The sequence below is a fragment of the Urocitellus parryii genome, chromosome 5 (genome assembly GCF_045843805.1).
Source record: "Urocitellus parryii isolate mUroPar1 chromosome 5, mUroPar1.hap1, whole genome shotgun sequence".
Taxonomy (NCBI): domain Eukaryota; kingdom Metazoa; phylum Chordata; class Mammalia; order Rodentia; family Sciuridae; genus Urocitellus; species Urocitellus parryii.
The window spans coordinates 46,756,725-46,779,202 of NC_135535.1; positions in this window are offsets into that span (position 1 = coordinate 46,756,725).

Here is a 22,478-nt window from a genome sequence, read left to right on the forward strand (position 1 = left end):
GTTTTGGCAAAATAGCAGTGATATAATCTCTGCCATTGAGTATAATTAACTCTTTCATCTTTATTTCTTCCTAGGTTGAATTAATTGTTACTAAGTGTAATAATAGGCAATGGGGAAAAAATGGCATATTATATGTGAAAAAGTTAGTTAAAAATAATAAAAGTCTTGGGGTTGGGGATATAGCTCAGTTGGTAGAGTGCTTGCCTTGCACACACACAAGGCCCTGGGTTCAATCCCCAGCACTACCAAAATAATAATAATAATAATAATGATAAATAATAATAAAAGTCTTTATAATATAGTTTTCTAAATAATAATAATAATCTCAGTATCACTTGGAGTATTTTTGTTGCTGTATACTTCTATAGTATGGATTACATCTCTAACCCATAAAAATGTTAAGTCAGAAAGAACATTTGAGAATAACTTGGCCCAACATCCAAGTTTTACATATGAGGAAACTGAAATCCAGATTTGATGACTTTTCCAAGGTTGCAGAGCTGGCTTATAGCACAGGATCATATTAGACATGATCCTAGTTTTCCAACTCTTGGGTTCTTTTTACTCCCATGCAATCTATACAGATAGTTAGTGTTATGTTAAAAAATTTTTTATTCATATTTTATTCACATAATTTAAAAGTGATTTTCTATCTTAGACATACATTAAAATCACCTGGAGAACTATTAAAATTATCAACACCAGGCTGCAACTCACATCAATTACATCACAACATCTGGGGATAGAGTCCAGGAATCACTACTTTTCAAACTTTTTAGGTGATTCCAATAAATAGCCAAGTTTGAGAACCATTGTGCTAAAATAATTATAATGAAAAGTTGGTGTCATTTTAGTTAACTTTTTTGCTACTGTGACCAAAATACCTGAAAAGAACAACTTAGAGGGGGAACAATTTATTTTGGCTTGTGGTTTCAGAGTTTCAGCCTAAGGTCAGCTGACTCCATAGCTCTGGTCCTGAGATGACACAAAACATCATGACTGAAGGGTGTGTCAGAACATGATGCAGCTCAGAACATGATGCCTAGGAAGGGGAGAAAGAGAGAGAGAGAGAGAAAGAGAGAGAGATAGTTTCATTCACCAGGGACAAAATATAAACCCCCAAAGGGATGCGTCCAGTGACTTATTTCTTCTAGTCATACCCTCCTTGCCTATATTTACCACCCAGTTAATCCATATCAATGGATGAATCCACTGATTATTTTGTTTCTCTAATAATCTAATAATTTCACCTCTTGCATTGTCTCACACATGGGCTATTGGGGAACAACTCATATCTAAACCACAACAGTTATCTCCTACTCAATTGTTCCTAACTCTTTAGTTCTACTCTCCACAACAGTGGCATTGGCATCATCAGTGAGCTTCTTAGAGATGTACATTCATGGAGTCTGCCCCAACTTACTGAATCAGAATCTCTAAGGGTGGGTTACAGTTAACTGTGATTCTTATTCAGATGAAACTTTGGGGTTTAAAATGAAACTTTCATTTTTCTTCATTTTACTTAGTTTTGTTTCATACTAAGAAAGGCTTAGGGTGATGAATAATAAAAATATTTCCTACTATATTTTTTGAAATTTTTATGCCTTTATTTTTAACTTTATGACAATTAATCTCAAGTTTTTTATGATTATGTCAATAATCTGAGGTTGGGGTTTCATTTCATTCCTCTCCCCAAATGAATAGCCATTTATCCCCAAAATACTTCTTTTTCCTAAATGAGTTGATATACGACCTTGATATAATAGATGTTTAGAAATTAGCCAACTTGGATGGATATTCTACCAATTAATGTTCCATTTTGGTTAGGAAGAAACTCTTTTTAAAATGCAACCCTTGAAGGGATACCAATGAAAAATACTATAGTGTAAATTAGATTATATTGAGTTTTCTTGATATACAAATGAAATAAATGTAGCTAAGAACAATAATTTTGCTCTGGAGGTCAAATATTCCTGGGGAAGATGTTGAAAAAAGATAAGTTATATTTAAATATAGGGTATGATGGGGAAAAACTATTGAGTTCTTCACAATATGGTCACTGACCAAAAAGTTGTCACATTTGTTATAGCAATTGTTGAAGTACATCTAGTAACAATTAAAATAATGAGGATGTGCAACCAGACTTTATAGTAAGCAAATTTTTTTAATACTTACCACCTTTAAACCAATGTAAAGTCCTTTTTATAAAAAAAGAAATGAGGATAAATAGTTCTGTGAAGACCCTTTCTCTGGAAGTATGAAACTAAGATGTGTTTTGATAGAAATGTCAAATCTTCATTTTTTCCAGGGTAACATCATGTAGGTAAATTAATAGTCTTTTTGCAGAGACTATCAGGAAATACAATTGCAAATATTTAATAATTTTCCCTCATTTCACTACGTATATGCTCCAAACTAACATCCTTCACAATGGTTCAGTGTGATTATCACAGATTCAACCATCTGTCTATGTTTTCTTTCATTTGTAACATTTGTTCTTCCTGCTGATCTGACTGCTTCTTTGCTCTGCTTTCTGATTCACATAGAGCTGTCCCAGAAATGTACTCGTTAGCCAAAAGCAAGTCTCTTGGATGACAGAAATATACAATATTCTTCTACTATATTCACCTAGTTAGTGATATTTTTAAAACTTTAAATTTTAATTTGTACATGTATATCAAATTCTTATTGACAGAAGCTTTTGAACCTGATGGGAAAATCAAATATATGTAAATCTAAAGCTATGCTTGAAAGAAAGAAATACAGTTTTCATTATATACAGTCCAGAGAATCATTAGTTTCCTGTTTTGTTTTGTTTTGTGGGGAGGGGTGCATGGTACTGGGTACCAAGGTGCTTTACTTACATTCTCATATGCCTAGCCATTTTTTATTTTGAGACAGGATCTTGCTAAATTTAGCTAGAACTTCTTGAGTTGCTGAGGCTGACCTCAAACTTGTGATCCTTCTGCCTTAGCCTTCCAAGTCATTGGGGTTCCAAGCGTGTGTCACCATTAGTGTCTGTTTCAGTAAAGTTCCAATATTCCTTCTTGAGAAGTGCATCTCAGCACATCCAACTAGAATCACTTGACTTACTATTGAAACATTCTTTTTGTGTTCCCTCTATGAAGGCCTTGGGTGATAAATTCTCTCTATTTAGGATTTTATTTTCCTTCCTTCCCTTTCCCCCCCCCCCCTTACTCTCCTTCCTTCTCCCTCTCCTTCTAATATCTTTATTATGTTTTCCCTCTCAGAAGATCTCTCAATTGTGTATTATTGCACTACCATCTGACTCCCATTTCTGTTACTAAGAAATTAGCTATATGTTTGTGTCTCCCCTGTGGGCAATATAACTTTTCTTTCTATTTGCTTTTAAGATTTTCTTCTTGTCTTTATTGTTCTGCTTTACATGTCTAGGTGAGGATTTGTTTTATTTTTACTATTGGGATTTATTTGGCTTCTTAAATGTAACAAAAGATGTCTTTCATAAGCTTTAGAACATTCTTAGCCATGATATTTCCCCCCAAATATTGTCTGTCCTTATTTAAATTACCTCTTCTTGGAACTCTTAATTAGTCCTTCTTATTTATGTGTCTAAATTTTTCTTTAGTGTTTCACACTTACTTATCTCTTTAAGCTGAAATCTGAATACTTTTTCAGTTTCATAATCCATTTATTAGTTATAATCAGCTGTATATAATTTTAACACTTGGTTGAGTTTTAAATTATATTACATTTTCACTTTTAAAAGTTCAGCACAATTCACAATAGCAAGACTGTGGAACCAACCTAGATGCCCTTCAATAGACGAATGGATAAAAAAAAAATGTGGCATTTATACACAATGGAGTATTACTCTGCATTAAAAAATGACAAAATCATAGAATTTGGAGGGAAATGGATGGCATTAGAGCAGATTATGCTAAGTGAAGCTAGCCAAGCCCTAAAAAACAAATGCCAAATGTCTTCTTTGATATAAGGAGAGTAACTAAGAACAGACTAGGGAAGAACAGCACGAGAAGAAGACCAACATTAAACAAGGATGAGAGGTGGGAGGGAAAGGGAGAAAGAAGGGAAATTGCATGGAAGGAGACCTCAGGGTTATACAAAATTACATACAAGAGGAAGTGAGGGGAAAGGGAAAAATAATACAAGGGGGAGGAATGAATTACAGTAGAGGGGGTAGAGAGGGAAGAGGGGAGGGGAGAGGAGGGGTAGAGAGGGAAGAGGGGAGGGGAGAGGAGTAGAGGATAGGAAAGGCAGCAGAATACAACAGACATGAGTATGTCAATATGTAAATTAATGGAAGTGTAACTGATGTGATTCTGCAATCTGTATACGGGGTAAAAATGGGAGTTCATAACCCACTTGAATCAAAGTGTGAAATATGATATATCAAGAACTATGTAATGTTTTGAACAACCAACAATAAAAAAAAATAAAAATAAAAGTTCAGTATGGTTAATTTTCAAATTTTCCTGATTAGTTTTGGTTTTCATTTTCTTATTGCTCACAATATTATATTTTCTCATTGTTCACAATGTATATTTCTGAAACATATTAAACATAGTTTTAAAAAGACTTTTATCTATATATCCAGTATCTGAAGTGTGTCAACATCTGTTCTATTGGTTTACTCTTGCATTTGATAATTTATTTTCTTTTGTGTTCGTGAGTTTAGAATTATTATTAAAAAATACTTGGAAATTAACTGTAGGAATTCCTTGTGTCTAGCATAAGAGTTTGTTCTTTTAGGGAGAGAGTTTGTATTGTCTTCTTCCAAGGGCCCAGATATACAACACATGCAATTCCATTTAAATTTCAACATTCTGTTAATATAGATTTATGCTCCAAATTCTTCTAAAGGTCAGATGGTTGTCACAATTTTGTTAGGAGATTTTTTTTTAACATCTATCCAGAGCCAATACTGAGGCAGAACATCTATTTTGTTACCAACAGAGTCTAATTTCTTTTTTACTAGTTCACCCTTTGCCTGAGATTATAGGAGGCTTTGGAGGGAAAGCTTTAGGATCTATCTACCATATTTCCCATACTACTGATATGTTCATTTCTTTTTAACTTTTGGAGGATAATTTCAGTGAATATAGAATTCTAAGTTGATTTTTTAAAAATTAGAGCATTAAGGGCTGAGTTATGGCTCAGTGGTAGAGAACTTGCCTACTAGCATGTTTGAGGCACTGGGTTTGATCCTCAACACCACATAAAATAAATAAATAAAGGTATTGTGTCCTTCTACAACTAAAAAGTATTTTTTAAAAATGAAAAAATTAGAGAATTATAATTGTGCATAATATTTATGTTTATTTTGACAAAATCATAAATGTAAAGAATTTGATTTCAATCCCTGTTCTTGCCCACTTCTTCTCCTCACCCTTTCATCTTCTCCTTCCTTTACTATGCTGATCTACCTTTCTCCTTTATTTATTTATTTTTGATTGGTACTTTCTACATATACATAAAGTGAAATTCCCTTTGATACCTTTATATAACATTATGTTGTTAAATTCATACCATATTTCTTCCCCTTTACCTTCCTTCCTCCTTCTTATTCTCTTTCTTATTTTCCATTGATTTTCCCTATATTTTTGTGATATCTGATCCCCTCTTTTCCTCATTTTGATCTAGCTTCCACATATGAGAGAAAATATTCAACCCTTGACTTTCTGAGTCTGGCTTATTTCACTTAGTATGATTTTCTCCATTTCCATCCATTTACCAGCAAATTCCATTATTTCATTCTTCTTCATGGCCAAGTAGAGCTTCATTGTGTATATAAACCACATTTTATTGATCCAATTATCTGTTGATAACCTTCTGGGTCAATTCCATAATTTGGTTATTGTCTTCCAACACTTATGTTGCATGATTCTTTTCTCGCTTACATGGTTTCTTTACTCCCTCCTTCCCTCCTCCTCCTCCTCTTCCTCTTCTTCCTTCTCTCCTCCTCCTTCTTTCTTCCTCCCTCTCCCCTCCTTTCTTTCTCTCTCAGATATCGAACCCAAGGGCTTACTAGGCAAGTGCTCTGTAACTCAGTTACATCTCTGCTCACTACTTGTGTTCTTTCTATTGAGAAGTTTGCTATAATTTTTATCCATTTTACAGCATAAATGAGGTGGCGTGTTTTTTCCCTGACTTCTTTCAAGCTTTTCTTAAGTTTTATAAAATTTGAATATGTGCCTGGTTGTGGGTACCTTTTGTTATTTTATTTATACTGTTGGTATTCTTGGAGTTTCCTGGATCTCTGGGTTAGTGTCTGTCATTAACTGAGGAAAATTATTGGCTGTTATTTCTTCATATATTTTTCCTGGTCTGTTTTCTTTTTCCTCCTTTTGTATTACATCTGTACATAGCCAAACCTTTTGCTTTTGTTCCTCAATTCTTGGAAGCTCTTTTTTCTTTCTTTTTACTCTTTGCCTCTTTGCATTTCAATTTGAAAAGCTTCTATAGAGTTGTCTACCAATTCGCCTAATCTTTCCTTAGCCATGTTAAGTCTAAGCCAGTGGAACCCACTGAAGGCATTCTTTATTCCTATTTCTCTAATTTTATTTCTAGCATTTCCTTTCAATTCTTTCTGAGATTTTTCCATCTTTCTGCTTATATTCCAGAAAATCTTGCATTTGTTACTTGGTACACTTGAACTCTTAACATATATTTAAACCCCCTATCTTATAATTTCAACATCTGTGACATATCTGAATCTATTTCTGAAGATTACTTTATACTTCAAGATTGTGTGTTTTCTTGCTTTTTTAGCATGCCTGGTAATTTCATGTTGAAAACTAGACATATTGTATTAAGTAATGGGCCTTTAGTGAGAGAATGAATGTTAATCTTGCTAGTAGGCATGCTTTGTAAAGATTTTTTTTAAATAGCTATCAGTGGCTTTAAATTTCTCTATAGTGTTCTTGTTTTGTTTTGTTGTTGTTTTACTTTTCTTCTTTTCCCTCCACTTTTGAGGACAAGAGAATGTCCAAAAGAGTCTGTCTTGTAACTCCTTCAGCTATAAACCACTGCTATTATACTAGAACATTTCTGGTTTAGATGGATGTAGGGTGTAGAGGAGGAAAAGTATTATAATCTTATGACTGAGTCTCAGTCTTTCATAGATCATGTCTTAGGTCTATGGCTTTTCTGTCTTTTCTTCACTGATAAAGCCTTTATCCCATCTTCCCTACTCTTTTTGACTACAGTATTCTCAATCTATTTTCCAGCTCTTATTTTGTATTGACTTTTCCTCCCTCCCTGCCTTTATATGAGACAGAAGACTATAGTGAGCAGGAATTTTCTTTTCCTACCTGGAATATGTTATCAGAATTATGCTCTGGCAAAGACTTTTTCAGGAGAATAGATTTGTTATGGAGCAAGGTATAGATGTGGTTTGCAATATTACTTTTTACCTCTCACTGCCAGAATCAAGAGGGAATTTTTTTAGGATGATCACCATAAGAACTTGGTAGGACTCCTAGAGAGAAAGCACATGAAAGTATGGGGGCCTCCTAAAACTTCGTCTCCTGGAGTTTCTCACTCTCACATTAGTCCATACTCAAGTCTCTAGCAATTTATCAAAATTTACATGTTTAAGTATTCTTACTCTTTTATGTATCCAGTGGTTTCTACTCCAAGTAGGTAGATATTCGTTGCTCTATTTCTTTGAAAGTATGTATCTTTCCAGATTGTAGGGTAGTGATTTACTCCAAAGTTTTAGTTCTCTGCTGAGTCCAAAAAAAGTTACTGATTTTTAAATTTGTCCAAATTGTTCTTGTTAAAAGGATGTTAGCAGTAACTTCCAAATTCTTTAAATGTTGGAGCTGAAACTATAAATTTCACTACTGACTTTAAATTTTCCTTGCAGTTTGTTTCTTTGTTTTAAAACCAAAGAAACTAACTCTGGCTAACTTAAGTAAAAACAATATTTGTCAAAGCGTCATTGAGAACTAAGGCAGCTCTGGATATCAATAAATAAGATATATAATAAAGTTTTTTTTTTGTTTTTTGTTTTTCTTTTTTTGGTAATGGGGATTGATCTCAGGGGCATTTTACTACCAAGCCACATCCCCAGCCTTATTTTGTATTTTATTTAGAGACAGGGTTTCACTGAGTTGCATAGCACCTCACTGTTGGTGAGATTGGCTTTGAACTCACAATCCTTTTGTCTCTGCCTCCCAAACTGCTGGGATCACAGGTATGTGCCACCGTGCCCAGCTATAATAAAGTTTTATACTGCAATTTGTACTCATGGAAAAATAAGAATTCGTACCCCATTTGAATCAAATGTATGATATGTCAAGATCATTGTAATGTTTTGAGCACCTAATAAAAAAAAGTTTTATTGGTGAAATTTAAGTTAGGAAATCTTCACTGATGTGAATAAATTTCAACTGTTTTCAAAACCTTTTATTAGTTTACTCAAGATTCAAATACCCCAAATTCTAGAAAGAAAGTACCAGGGGTACTAGGTAATAAAACTATCTGAAGAGCATTTATGACAGAATTAGAATATAAGCTGTCCCTCCAAATCCTAAAATACCAATATACATAGGTCTATGGTTATTATTATTTTGAAGGAATTAATCTTTAAAAAAATTCTTTATTCTGTTTATTTACTTATTTTTATGTGGTGCTGAGGATCAAACCCAGTGCCTCACACATGCAAGGCAAGCACTCTACCACTGAGCTATAACCCCAGCCCTCTATGGTTAATATTGTCTTTGTTAGAAAAAAATAACTTAGTATGATTATTATTTTTGTAAGTAGGGAATAGTCTTTGGAAATGAGCAAATTGAAGCCTACTGAAGGGCTGAAAAAATTCTTTTTCTTAATGTGGGTAAGGGTTATAGAGGTGTTTGCCTTATAATTATTCACTAAACCATATATTTGTCTTATGTGGTTTTCTGTGTCTGTGTTTTATTTTACAATAAAAAGGGTGAAACACTTTTAAAAAATTGTATTCCAGGCAAAGAGTTTCCAACATGTCTAGTTTGGGATACAGGGATAGTCATCAAAGGCATGTCAGGCTCACAGGATTTTTGTGATAGAGTTAGAAGTTATTCTCAAAATGGAAATAAGATTACTGTCAGATGGGGCAGTGGATAGTAGGCAGTCTAAACTTTTCTATTATAATTTTTCTATAGACTTGGAATAGCTCTGGTGTATTATATATCAATTCATTCTTTTAAGCAACAGACCAATTAGGAAAGCAAGATGATTAAAAAAAAAAAAAGGTTCTGAGCTGGACATGTGTCTCAGTGATAAAACTCTTTTCTTCCCTGTGTGGAACCCTGGGTTGGATCTCAAGAAAAAAAAAAAAAGTTTCTAAACTAGCTATGTAGGGGTTAAGAACTTCCAAAAACAAAATGGTTTCATAAGCAAGAATATGTATAGCTAATTAAAAAACAATATAAACAACATTTATAATGAACAAATATGTAAGACTTTTCAAAAGATTAAAATTTTCTGGTACCTTCCAGCTACAATAAAACATGTTTGTTTGTTTTTTTGTTTTGTTTTGTTTACTGACTATGTCTTTGAAGCTTGTTTGCAGGGGGGGAAATGAAAAGTTTAGAGATACAAGCTGAAAAAGCTTCAGAATGTCATAAGTGAGCTTATTGGGAAATTATGGTGGGAGCTTAGAAGAGCAGGACTATAGACAGTAATGACTGGGCTCATGAGGTTTCGGAGAAGGAGGACTTTATTGGAAATTGGACAATAGGCCATTCTTGTCACATTCTGGCAAAGAATTTGTCTACATTTTGTTCATATCCTGAGAATTTTTGTGAGGCTGAATTTAAAGCTGAAGTGCTAATCAATCTGGTGGAGGAAATTTTAAAGCAGCATAGCATTCAGGCAGTGGAATGGCTATAGTTAGTGGCTTTTCACCAAGTTTATTATGATAATCAGAAGCAGAAAGATTTGTAAAATTTGCAGTTTGCCCAGGAAATTGTGAATAAAACTGGAACTAAGGAAGTTGTGATTGTTAAAGAAGTATTGTTCTTAAAGTATATCAAATTGGAGTGAGTGAACAGCTAGGTGACAAAACCATTGTTATCTAGCAATCCCTAAAGAGATTCCAAAGCCTTTACAAAGAGACATAGGAAACATGGCTTGAGGGCACCTCAGGAATTGGCAAGACCACATATATCACAAGCTCAAGGGTATAAAAGTAAAAATTCCTGTGAGAAAAAAACATGAAGGTACTCTGCTTGCACAGGGTGTCGTAGGAAGTTGACTCAGTGTGCTTAGTCACTGAGTTACTCAGAGGCTGCTGCAGCTTTGGTCCCAGGAGGCTTGGCTCAAGATGTGGCAGACCTTGGTGTCAACCACATGGTGCTGGTTCTGCAGAAATGCAGGATGCTGGGATTATGGAGTCTTGGAGCCTTCCACTGAGATGTCAACGGAAGGCTTGGGAAACCAAGCAAAGTGTAGCAGAGTCATAGTTTCTGCAGGCAGCCTCTGGGAAGGTAATACATGAAGATATGAGAAGATGAAGATGCAGAAATCGAACAGAAACAAACCAAAAGAAAAACAATCAACAATACCATGTGGGCAGGGATACACAGCCCTTCCTAAAGAACTCATGATGCCCTAGGCCCCAGATGTGGGACATGGATCTGTAGACTTATTTGCCCAGCTGATTTCAGTCTCTTTCTATGCCCCTGTTTTTATCAGTTTTTTCATTGTGATGACCAAAAGATCTGACAAGAACAATTAGAAGAATTTATTTTGAAGCTCATGATTTCAGAGGTCTCAGTTCACAGACAGCTCCATTCTTCATGTCTCAAAGTGAGGTAGAACATCATGGTGGAAGAGTGTGGCAGAGGAAAGCAACTCAGAATATTGCACCAGGAAGCAGAGAGAGTGCTCCACTCAACAAGGAAAAAATATATACTCCAAAAGCATGTCCCCAGGAACCTACTTCCTCCAGCCACACCCTACCTACCTATAGTTACCACCCAGTTAATCCCTATCAGGGGATTAATGCACAGATTAGGTCAAGGCTCTTGTAACCCAATAATTTCACCTCTAAACTTTCTTGCACTGTCTCACACATGAGCTTTTGGGAGATACCTAATATTTTGGAAAGGAAATATTTGATCTGTACTATTATATATGGGATATTCATAATATGCTTTTGATCTTACTCTCAGCTAAGAGTTTGTCTTGAATTTTAGATGAGATGTTGGACTTGAACTTTTGGGTAATGCTGGAAATGTTAAGAATATAGACACTCTTATAAATAGGTTAAATGTATTTTGCATTGTGAGATGGGAATGAGCTTTGCAGGGCTAGAAGTGAAGTTATGCTTTAGACAGGAGGTGTCACACAAAATCTTGTGTGAGACAATGAAAGGATTTTCAGAGATGAAATTACTAGGTTATGTGAAGTATCCCCTGATCAGTGACTTAATCCACTAATATGAATTAATTGGGAGCTTTCTGTAGGCAGGTAAAGTGTGGCTAGAGAAAGTAAGTCACTGGAAGTGTGCCTTTGGGGTTTATATTTTTTCCCTGGTGAGCAGAACTCTCTCTCTCTGCTTCACGGTTGCCATGACCTGAGTTGCCTCCCTCTTCCATGTCCTTCTGCCATGATGTTCTACCTCACCTCAGGGTCAGAGCCATAGAGTCAGCTTACTGTGGACTAAACCTCTGAAACCATGAGCCAAAATAAACTTTTCCTCCTCTAAGTTGTTCTTATCAGGCATTTGGTCACAGCAATGAAAAAGATGATTGTCCACATTAGCATTTTCATAATAACCCTAAAGTAGAAACAACTCAAATATTCACTATATTCATTTAATGAAATATTATTCAGCCATAAAGACTGAAGAACTGATACATATTACAACATGGATGAACCTTGAAAACATTATGCTAGTTAAAAGAAGCCAGACAACAAAGAGCCACATATTATATGATTTTATTTATATAAAATATCCAGAACAGGTAACCTCATAGAGATAGAAAATAATTTAGTGGTTACCAGGGGCTTGGGAGAGGGAAAGAACAGAATGTGATTGCTAATGGGTGAAGAGTTTCTTTTTAAGATAATAAAAATGTTAGAAAATTATATAATGGTGATGGTTGCACAATTCTGTGAATACTAAGAATGATTTGTATATTTTAAAAGAATAAAATAAATGAATGTGAATTATTTCTCAATAAAGCTGTTATAAAAATATTTATTGACTACCCATTCTGTGCTCGAAATTCTTCTCAGTTCTAGGAATAATGTAGTGACGACATTGAAGAATTTGCTCTCAAAAAACTTTCAAAATAGAGAAATATTGGCTGGAATTTAAGTTTCTGTCCCTGATAGACTATAAATATTAGGGTCTTATCACTTTTTTCCTAGGGAAAGTTTGGCATAATAATTTCTATTATAGTAATCTTCACTACTGTCTTCTCTGAAGACTTTTCCAATAAGAAAATATAAAGAAGGAACTTCAAAAGAGTAAAAGAAGGGAATGAACTGTTTAATATTACAGTAGAATAGAGAATTTCAAGAAGGCAAGAGTGAACAAAATCATCAGATGCTTCAGAGAGTTCAAGAATCATAAGGATCAAAATATATTGTCCCCTCTGGCAGGACACATCAACGTTGGGGAGGAATGAAGGGACAAGAGACTCGAAAGGTGACAGCAAGACAAAAGTTCTGATTAAGCTGCAAACTTTTATTGTTCACACAGGGGTATTTATATGCTGGGGATGGGGAAGCTCTCTAATCAGCAATTGCTGGGTGGGTATTCATATGCTGGGGATGGGGAAGGTCTCCGCAATTGCTGGATGTGGGTGGTAAAACTGCCAGCTGCAAGATGTCTGATGATCCTGATAACTGCAGAATGTTCCAGGGAGATAGGTAGCTGCAGGATGCCTTCCGGGCAGGATGTCTCCCAGAGGGCTGTCAGGCTAATCTTTGAAGGAGAATGTCCTTCTAGTCCCCGACAATATATCTCTTATATTTGAAAATTATAAAATCTGCAGTAATCTCCTAGTACAATTTCAATGGAAGGTATGGGCGGGAGAATTTTGCAATGATTGCACATTTCACAGTGATACACAGCAGTTGCTAAAGAAATATTTGTTTAATTGAATTGAGGATAAGTGTGATGTGAGAAACTAAAAACAAAAAAATTGTAAACTATGCTTAAAAGAACTCTGTAAGAAGAAGTAAAGTAATGGGTAGTGTTATGAGGAATGTGGGTTAAAGTTGGGGTTTTTTTAAATTTTTTTAAAGAGAGAGAGAGAAAATTTTTAATAATTATTTTTTAGTTATCGGCGGACACAACATCTTTGTTTGTATGTGGTGCTGAGGATGGAATCCCGGCCGCACGCATGCCAGGCGAGGAGCTACCTACCGCTTGAGCCACATCCCCAGCCCCAAAGTTTATTTTTTAAATGAGAGAAATTATAGTCTAAAAACATGCTGCTAATAGAAAAGGAAAGTTTCACACGGTATAAGAGAGACAATAAGAAGGTCTTAAAGAGGTGAGAAGGTTTGGGGTCAATGACACAGATAGAAGAGTTAGACATCTCATCCTGAGATTAAATTAGATTTTTGTAGATGGTAGATGAAGGTATATTTTTAATGGTGGGCAAGAAGTTTAGGGAAATAATGTCTATTGAATTTAAGTTTCTAGTTTCAAGAAGAAACTAAGTCATCTGCAAAAAGTTAGAGTGGGTAGTGGGGAAGCAAAGAAGGGAATTTGAAGACAGTAAAGATTTGAAAACAGTTGCAAGAACTGGAAATAGAAATTTACCAAGAACAATTAAAAGGATGGGAAGGGAACATTGAAGATTCAGATTCAACTTATAAAATTATCCATTAATGTGCCCAATTGCTTAGTATTTTTTAATTTTCTTGGGCATACTTTAAAATTTTTTCCAAGTTATTTCTCTTCAGTGATTAACAAAAGACAAAGAAGATGGGTGAAAGTTATATTGACAATTTCTTATGTGTCTGATCTGATTATTTTCAAACAATTTAAAAATTTTAGATTATAATATTCAGAATTTTTTTTCTTTAGTAAAACTGGTCAAACATAACTTGTGTAAATGAGATATTATTTTTGTTCTCTGAGCCCACCTAAAACGTGTATAAGGTTGATTTAACCCATAATGATCCTATGTAATACTGATGTTCAAACTCTTTCTTAAGATTTATGTGAGTTCCCTGAGGGTTGTGATCACATAGTTCTGATGCTGGATTCCTGTTTCCATTTATGTAGTCTAATTTATAGACCATGCACCATCCTGTTCACATTGCCCGTGTTTTATATCATGTTAAACCAGTTGTGCATTTTACTTTTTCCCCGTAATGGCTATTAAAAATATTCACAGAGCCCTATCTTTGTAGAGAGAACTTTGCTGAAGATTGGTATTATAAAGGGATTCATATCATATCACAGTAACACAAAATAACTGGATTCCTTTACTTTTCTTATTCTTCTCACTTTTTGTCCTCTAAGGGGCAAAACTTTAATTCTTCCCACTCTTTAGTGACTGAGTAATTTAGCATTCTATGTCCCCAACTGCCAAATTCACATCTTGGCCTATCCAAACCCAATAAAGTGCTCAACAGGACAATTGGCCTTCATTTTTTCCCCCAGGGATATCATTAAAAAATATTTTTTCTTGTAAAGAATATGGACATTAGACAAAATATTACTATTGTTATGCTCGAATTCGGGACCCCAAAAGACCACCAGAGACCAAGATCGATGTAAGCCGCAAAGAGGTGTTTATTACGAGCTAGCTCGGTCCTCCGCGCGCTCGCACATAACAACTGGTGACGCTGAGAGGCCCCAAGCCCAGGGTTTGCAGCAGTTTTATACATTCTTTGGAGAAGGCAAAGACTTCACATACATCATAGCATCTCTTAGCAAATCATCACACACCGCGGGAAAATCGAATAACAACTCTAAAACATGATTAGCACATTCACTGGCGGGAACAAGTTGGGTAGGGGTGATTGGTTACTACAAAAGGGGGATTCATTTGAACTGATTGGTTTAAGCCAAGAGGGGTGTACCTGCTGAACTACATGGTTTATCAACATGTTATCAACCACCATAAACTACTGGGAGGGTCATCTGGCATCCCAGGTATTTCCCTGTCTCATGCTGATTGGTGGCTGCTAGGGGGTTGCTGTGGATCCCCACCTAGCCCGACTGAGTCAGGGACACCTGGTGCAGCAGATCTCTCCTGTTATTTGTAGATAAACAACTTAGCAGGGTGGGAATGTGCCTAGGAGTGCTCTGTGGGTTTTTCCAAGGACAAAGGTGATGTCCCTTCCTTGGACAGGCTTTGCTCTGAGGTAGAGGCTGGTTTTTCACTATCTAAGCTGGAAGAAAATTTAGCCTGAGTGCTGTGTTACATGCCTATAATTCCAGCTACTAAGGGAGCTAAGGCAGGAGAGTTGCAAATTCAAGGCCAGTGTTGGCAACTTAGTTAGACCTTGTCTCAAAATTTAAAAATAAAATTAAAAAGGCTGGGGAGTAGCTCAGTGGTAGAGTACTTGTCTAGCATGTGTGAGCTAGGTTTGTCTTCAGCACCTGGGTTCAATCCCCAGCACTACAAAAAATAAAACAAATATTAAAAAGAAAAAAAATTTAGACACTACTTCTCTGTATTTTACTAAAATAAATGAATTTTGTCTCATGGGGACCAATCATATGGTTTTTATACTCTTGAGTTTTTAAACCCTTTTGTGTTGCCATGTATGAAAATATCCAAAAGATTTGAAATGTCTTTTGTATAATCTATAAAAATACCCCAAAATTTCAAGGCAGAACATATTTTTCGTTAAGATGTTAATTTAGATTGTGATGATTGATAAGGATCTCTTATTAACTGTCACAATATATTATCTCACATATTCTTAAAAATCCCTATGTTGGATTTAGTAATCCTCTTTCCCAAGAGAAAAAAAAAAAAAACTGTTTTGGTAACATCCCATTTTCCCATTTTTCTTAGGTTAATAGTGTTTTCCCGTGACATAGACAATAAGGTCTTATATCTTTCCCTGAGGGAATTTGTTGAGCCCCATGGAGGGAATCAAGATATCTTGGCTTGTTATATCAAACCTGCCATTAGCAGTTTATGTCAGCGAGTTATGCTAATTATGACATCATTGAACCTAATTGTTTATTTGCCTCCTCATGGGGACAAAGTAAAAAAATAAATTATTGGAAAATAGTTTAGAAGTGTAAAAAGAAAAAGAAAAGATAGAAATGCAGTGAAGTGACCAATAAGTCCAAGATGGTGCTCTAGGGATCTGGACGGGGCCAACTGATGGTAAGTACATGTCACATTCTTTCCTCACCTGTGAGATGGCATCTAACATATCAACAAGGATAAACAGGAAGTATTTGAACAGGAGGTTGAGAAGGAGCCTAAGATTTGAGCAAACTAATGTTCTGGTATCTAGGGAAAACACCCTCCTAGGACAAACACAGCAGGCTTTTCAGATTCAGAATGCTTCAGCTGTTACATTAATGTAAATTTAGCTTAATGAAAAGGATTTCATGCTGTGACTATAAAATGTGACTAGAAATCATTACAATAACATTAATGAAAGGAATATGATAGAATAGCTGAAGCACCATAGTCTAAAAAGTGTCATTACTAAGATCAGCTCTACCCATTGCTGTAATGTGGAATTGTAATAAAGAAATTCAGGAGATCACCACCTGGATGAGCAATATAAGTAAAGGAGGGCCTATCATTTTGTGAAGAAGGGAGAGGGAGTAGCTAGAATGTCAGAAGTTTAAGAAAATTGACAGGCTGCTCAGCAAATAAGAACACCAACAGTGAAAGATAAAACATCTAAAGTTCCCTGTGATATTCTGATGCTGAATGCCAGTAGGGTTGTTTGAAACTTCTGGTTTGAAGTTTGGAAAATTGTAATTAGCAATGATCCGATATTTTCTAGGATAATATAAGGATTTAGAAAATCATTTAGAGAAAAAGAAATGAGTTGGTAACTTAAAGCAAAATTAATGGAATATTTATTGGGCTTGAGATATGTGTAAGCCCAATTATTTACAACTGAATTGTGGACAATAATCACAGAATCTACCATGTATTGAGTACCTGTCCTATACTAGGTACTTTAGTAGGAATTTTACACACAGAATCTTCTTTAATTCACATAGTAAGTGAGGTGAATACTTTCTGTTTTGCAAACGAAGGAGGTTGAGGTAAATTAGATGCATTCCAAACACTTTAATCTGTAACATAACGTGAAGTTCCAAGCTGACATGTTTGTACAGGAAATGCATGGTAAGCTCCAAGCCCAGAAAAGAGTTGCTGTCATCTGCTTGGGGCTTTATGATAGAAGGTAAGACTGAAGCCAAACCTGGAATATTAGTAGAAAAGTAATTAACAAAATCTTGTCCTTGCCTTGCTACTTTTTCAAGCACTAATCATTAGCTGATATTATTATACTAAACAAACGAATAGAATCTCAAATCTCATGAAGCTTGTGTGCTAGTGATGGAAGTAGGTCACAAACAAGTAGACAAAAAGTAATTTCAGGTAATAATAGTGCTACAAAGAAAATGTGATGTGAAATGAGGGAGATTAACTTTAATTTGGGTGGTCAGAGGTTTCCCCCAAGGAAGCAAAATTTGAGCTTATCCTCAAACACTATGAAGAATACAGCTATTTGAAACAGGGCTGGAGATGTAGCTTAGTGGTAGATTACTTACTTAGCATGTGTGAGACCCTGGGTTCAATACTAGTGACACACACACACACACACACACACACACACACAAAGTCAGCTCTTTGAAGATCAGGCAGAGAAGCATTTTGGACAAAGAGAACATTTGGGAAATGATTTGATTGTTAAAATGGTTGTTGAAAGCACATGAAAGAGAATACAAAACGAAAAAGAAAATGGAGGCAGACCTCATGGACCAGCAATGCTTTATTCAGCACCAGAGGGGCACACCTTTGCAGGAAATTGGTGGTGGGCCACCACGAGGGTCTGGGTTTTATAGGGTTATAGCAGAGCCAGGTCATGGGAGGAGAAAGCCACTTTTGGCAGGCCTTTGGGCAGGCAAGGCCAGGTTACCAGGGGAGTTTTGGTAGTGGGGTTAATTTGGGGCAGGGCAAGAGGGCAAGTGGGGGAACAGTAAGGGAAGTTCCCTCCCTGGGGCTATTATCCATATCCTCCAGTTGTCCTGTTTTCTAGTCCTAGATTGGTTCAGAATTGGTCATATTTTGGTGAAAGAAAAGAGTTTCAATTTGTCTTGGTAAATGTTTCCCTTAACTCCTTTAGTATTCAAGCACTCAGTGGTGCAGCTCAATTCTAAGATCCCACTGTAAATAAAATGGGTGGCTTCTTGTGTGGAGGCCTCCTATGGCCTTTCAGTGTCAGTCCAAGCTCCTAGAGAAAGGCATTTCTCTAGCTATGGTAGACTGTTTACAGTGACAGTTATGATATTTCTCCCATTCGTGTACAAGTGTTTCTTTGCAACTTCTCTCATCAAGTGATGAAATTCTTTCTCCACATCTTTAAATGTGAGCTAACCTTGTTACTTCTTTCACCGAAAGAATTCAGTGGAAACAACATTGTCGGACTTCTAAACCCAGGCATTAGGAAGCCTTTGAAGTTTTTGCTTTTGTCCTCTTGGAATGCTGCCATCACCATGTGAATAAGTCCCAGTTAGTCTCCTTGAGGATGACTGACTACATGGAAACAGAGGCCCAGCTAAAGCCAGCACCAACCTTCAGACTTTTGAGTCTTTTTGTCTTCCTTTTGGGCTTTATGAACTCTTGCTCTGTTCTTGAAATTGCTAACTAAATGATTCTTTAAGAGGTCTCCTGAAAGGTGCTATAATATACTTACTACATTTACACTCATTTACAAATTATGCCACTGATAATATATATCAGCAGAATTAAAAGACTGGTTCTACTCTCTGATAGAGAATTCTCCATTTATTGTTCTGACCTAACAGGCATATGATATTGCTAAGTGGGAGCAGATGGATTCAGAGTCCTTTCTCACTATTTTGAAGCATTTGCTTTTTTTTTTTTTTTTTTTTTTAGCACATGATCTAAATTGTGTGCTACTCACCCAGTATGGGTATCTGGTGTCTTGAGTACCAGAACCTTGACTATTATTTACCTATCAATTCCTGGTGTTTAAATACCTGCTTATAGTAAACAAAATGACAATGTTGTTTTGGAACATTATGAAGATATAATTGAGAACAATGGAACACATTAATGAAGGGATCATATATAATTCTAATGTACCATGTAGCTCTGGTCTTAATTTTTTTCCTTCCCACAAAGACTTAGAAGGCTATGAAGACATTGGTTTATGATTTTTCATTTACATATTTATAATTTGATTATGATTTATTTATGATTTTCCATTGCCCTGGAAAGATCTATTTCTTTTTCCTACTGAACAGATTCAGGCTGCATAATTCCTCTTCATTTACAGAGAATGCCTACAATAATAGCTCATTTTAGGTAAGTTCTCTCTTTGGAAGGGCCACTATCGTAATTTTATAAGGATATATGGGGTTTCATGAGAAATCAGTTTCTGACAAGTCTCCCTTCATCTTACTCATAATCCTACCATTCTACAGTTATGCCGTGTATTATTTTATTGATATACCTTTCCCATTCTCCCACCATCATCATATGTAGTAAAAACTACCCATTTGCTGACCCACTGGAGATTTGTGTGGTTTATCTGAGTAATGGCACTTATATGTGAATTACAGTAGTCTCTCAAATGATTTTCTCTATTGTCTAGTCAATATCTTTATTGTTTGATTTTTAATTCCAGCTTTTCTACACAGTGTCACACCTCTTTTAGACCACCCTCTTTCTGCTTCTAAGGTTGTGTTTCCTTTTAGCCTAGGCACTAAACTTCCTGTTTCCTGTTTGACAAACAGGTTTCAGTTTAGAGTAAAAATAAATGGGATTTCCTGAGTTCAATTGTTGATGCCATTCTTCTGTCATTCCCTAGATCACATATCCAGATCTATACACTTCCCTATATTATTTTTGGTGACTAACACACTCACATGTTCTTCAGAGATAATGTTTCTAAACATCCTTTAGTTAGAGTGTCATAGGGCATAAACCTTCAAGTATTTTTATATGTGGGACAGATAAATTCCATTAAGTGCAGATTTATAAATGGTAGATTTTTAAATCTAAAATTTTATTTCAAGAATCTTTTTGGGGCTGGGGATGTGGCTCAAGCGGTAGCCCGCTCGCCTGGCATGCGTGCGGCCCAGGTTCGATCCTCAGCACCACATACAAACAAAGATGTTGTGCCCGCCGAAAACTAAAAAATAAATATTAAAAAAAAAATTTTTAAAAAAGAATCTTTTTGTATGATTCCATAGTATTAATTTCTATATGTTAAAGGGCTCCCACTTCTAGGTATATATATCTAAAGAAAATGAATTCAAAATTTTGAATCCCCATGTTTATTGCAGCTCTATTCACAGTAGCCAAGCTATGGAATCAGTCTAGATGTACATTGATAAATGAATGGATAAAGAAAATGTGGCATATATACACAATGAATATTATTCAGACATTAAAAAATAATGAAATCCTATCATTTGTGGTGAAATGGATGGAACTGGAGGACATTATGTTAAGCAATATAAGCCAGGCAGGGCAAATACAACATATTTTCTTTCCTATGTGAAAGCTAAATAGTTTAAGTAGAAAAGAATAGAATAGCGATTACTAGAGGCTAGAAAGGGGAGTGAGAGGGAGATAGAAGGTGGTTGATATACAGTTAGATAGGAGGAAGTTCTAGTATTCTGCAGAACAGTAGGTAGCCAGTCAAACTTTGACTATTTGTTAGCAAAGGTTACTGTGAACCTATCATATATTTTCTGAAGAACTAGAGGAGCTCAAAGTCTCCACACATAAAGAAATGATAAAGAGATAGAAATGCTAATTATCCTGATTTGGTCAGCCTGCATTGTGTATGTATGTATGTATATGTATGTGTATGTGTGTGTGTGTGTGTGTGTGTGTGTGTGTGTATATATATCACTTTATCCCATAAGTATATACAATTATTATGTTAATTTAAATAAAATAAGAGATAAAATATATGAGTGCTAGATGATCAGCAGTGATCTGAAGTTTGTGTGTTGTAAAAAGAAAATAACCACTAAATTATTAGCAAGAAAAAAAATCCACAAATGCAAAAGTGTAATCATAAAATGAGTTATAAGTCTTAGAGTTTGTAGAATTCTATAGTCTAAATTTTGAGAAATTTGAAAAAGTATGAAGACACTGAATACTATTTACAAAGACTTCCCTTAGTAAAATAAACATACCATAAAATGATATTCCAAATTCACAGGTTTGATTTGGTCAAACTAATAATTTTAAATATATTATTTGAATGACACAAGTTCTATATATATATATATATATATATATATATATATATATATATATTATCACTATGAATCTTTACTATTATACAGAAGCATTTAGAGCATTAAATTAATTGTTTTATTTTGGGTTCTCCCAAAAGCAGACTGAGAAAACAACTTGCATATAGGTATTCTAATTGGGAGATAATCCTAGGAAATAGAAGAAGAGTAGACAAAGTGAAATGGAAAAGGGAGGAAAGCCAATAAAGGGTATGTTAATAAATGGGTTGCTGCTGAAGATGACTGAGGCTCAGTATACTGGGGAACTTCTGAGGAATTCTGTAGAATTGTAGAAATGTTCTTTAGAATTGTTTCCCTATACTTTATTCTTTTCCTTCATCTATTTGTTTAGTTCTAGGCTAATTAATATCATACTGTTTTATTCCAGTTGTATAATATGCTTTGATTTCTAGTAGAATAAATATAATTTTTTTTATTCTATGTAATTTTTAGAATAAGCTGATCAAGTTCTATTTTTAAAAAGCTCTGGAGCTAGGATATAGTTCAGTAATAGAGCACTTGTCTAGCATATGTAAGGCCACAAGTTCTATTCTGAGGACACAAAAGCAAAACAAAACACCTCTCCCCTGCCAAACAAAAAGGGGATTTGAATCAGAATTGCTTTGCTTTATGATATTGAGTCTGTGGGGGGTGGGCTGGGGTTGTGGCTCAGTAGTAGAGTGCTCACCTAGCACGGATGAGGCCCTGGGTTTGATCCTCAGCACAACATAAAAATTAATTAATTAATTAATTAAAGATATTGTGTCCAGCTACAACTAAAAAAATAACTATTAAAAAATATTGAGTCTGTGTATCTAGGAATATGATATGTCTCAATTTGTTGGGTAATTTTCATATATGCGTAGCTCTAATTTTTTATGTTAAGTTTTGCTCTTATTTATTTAACTTCAAAATTTTATGGTTCTTATTGCTACTGTAAATGTGATATTAATTTATACTAATTTTAAACATATGTAATGAATTACTTTAATTTGACATATGTAATTTAATTACTTTATTTTTTGTG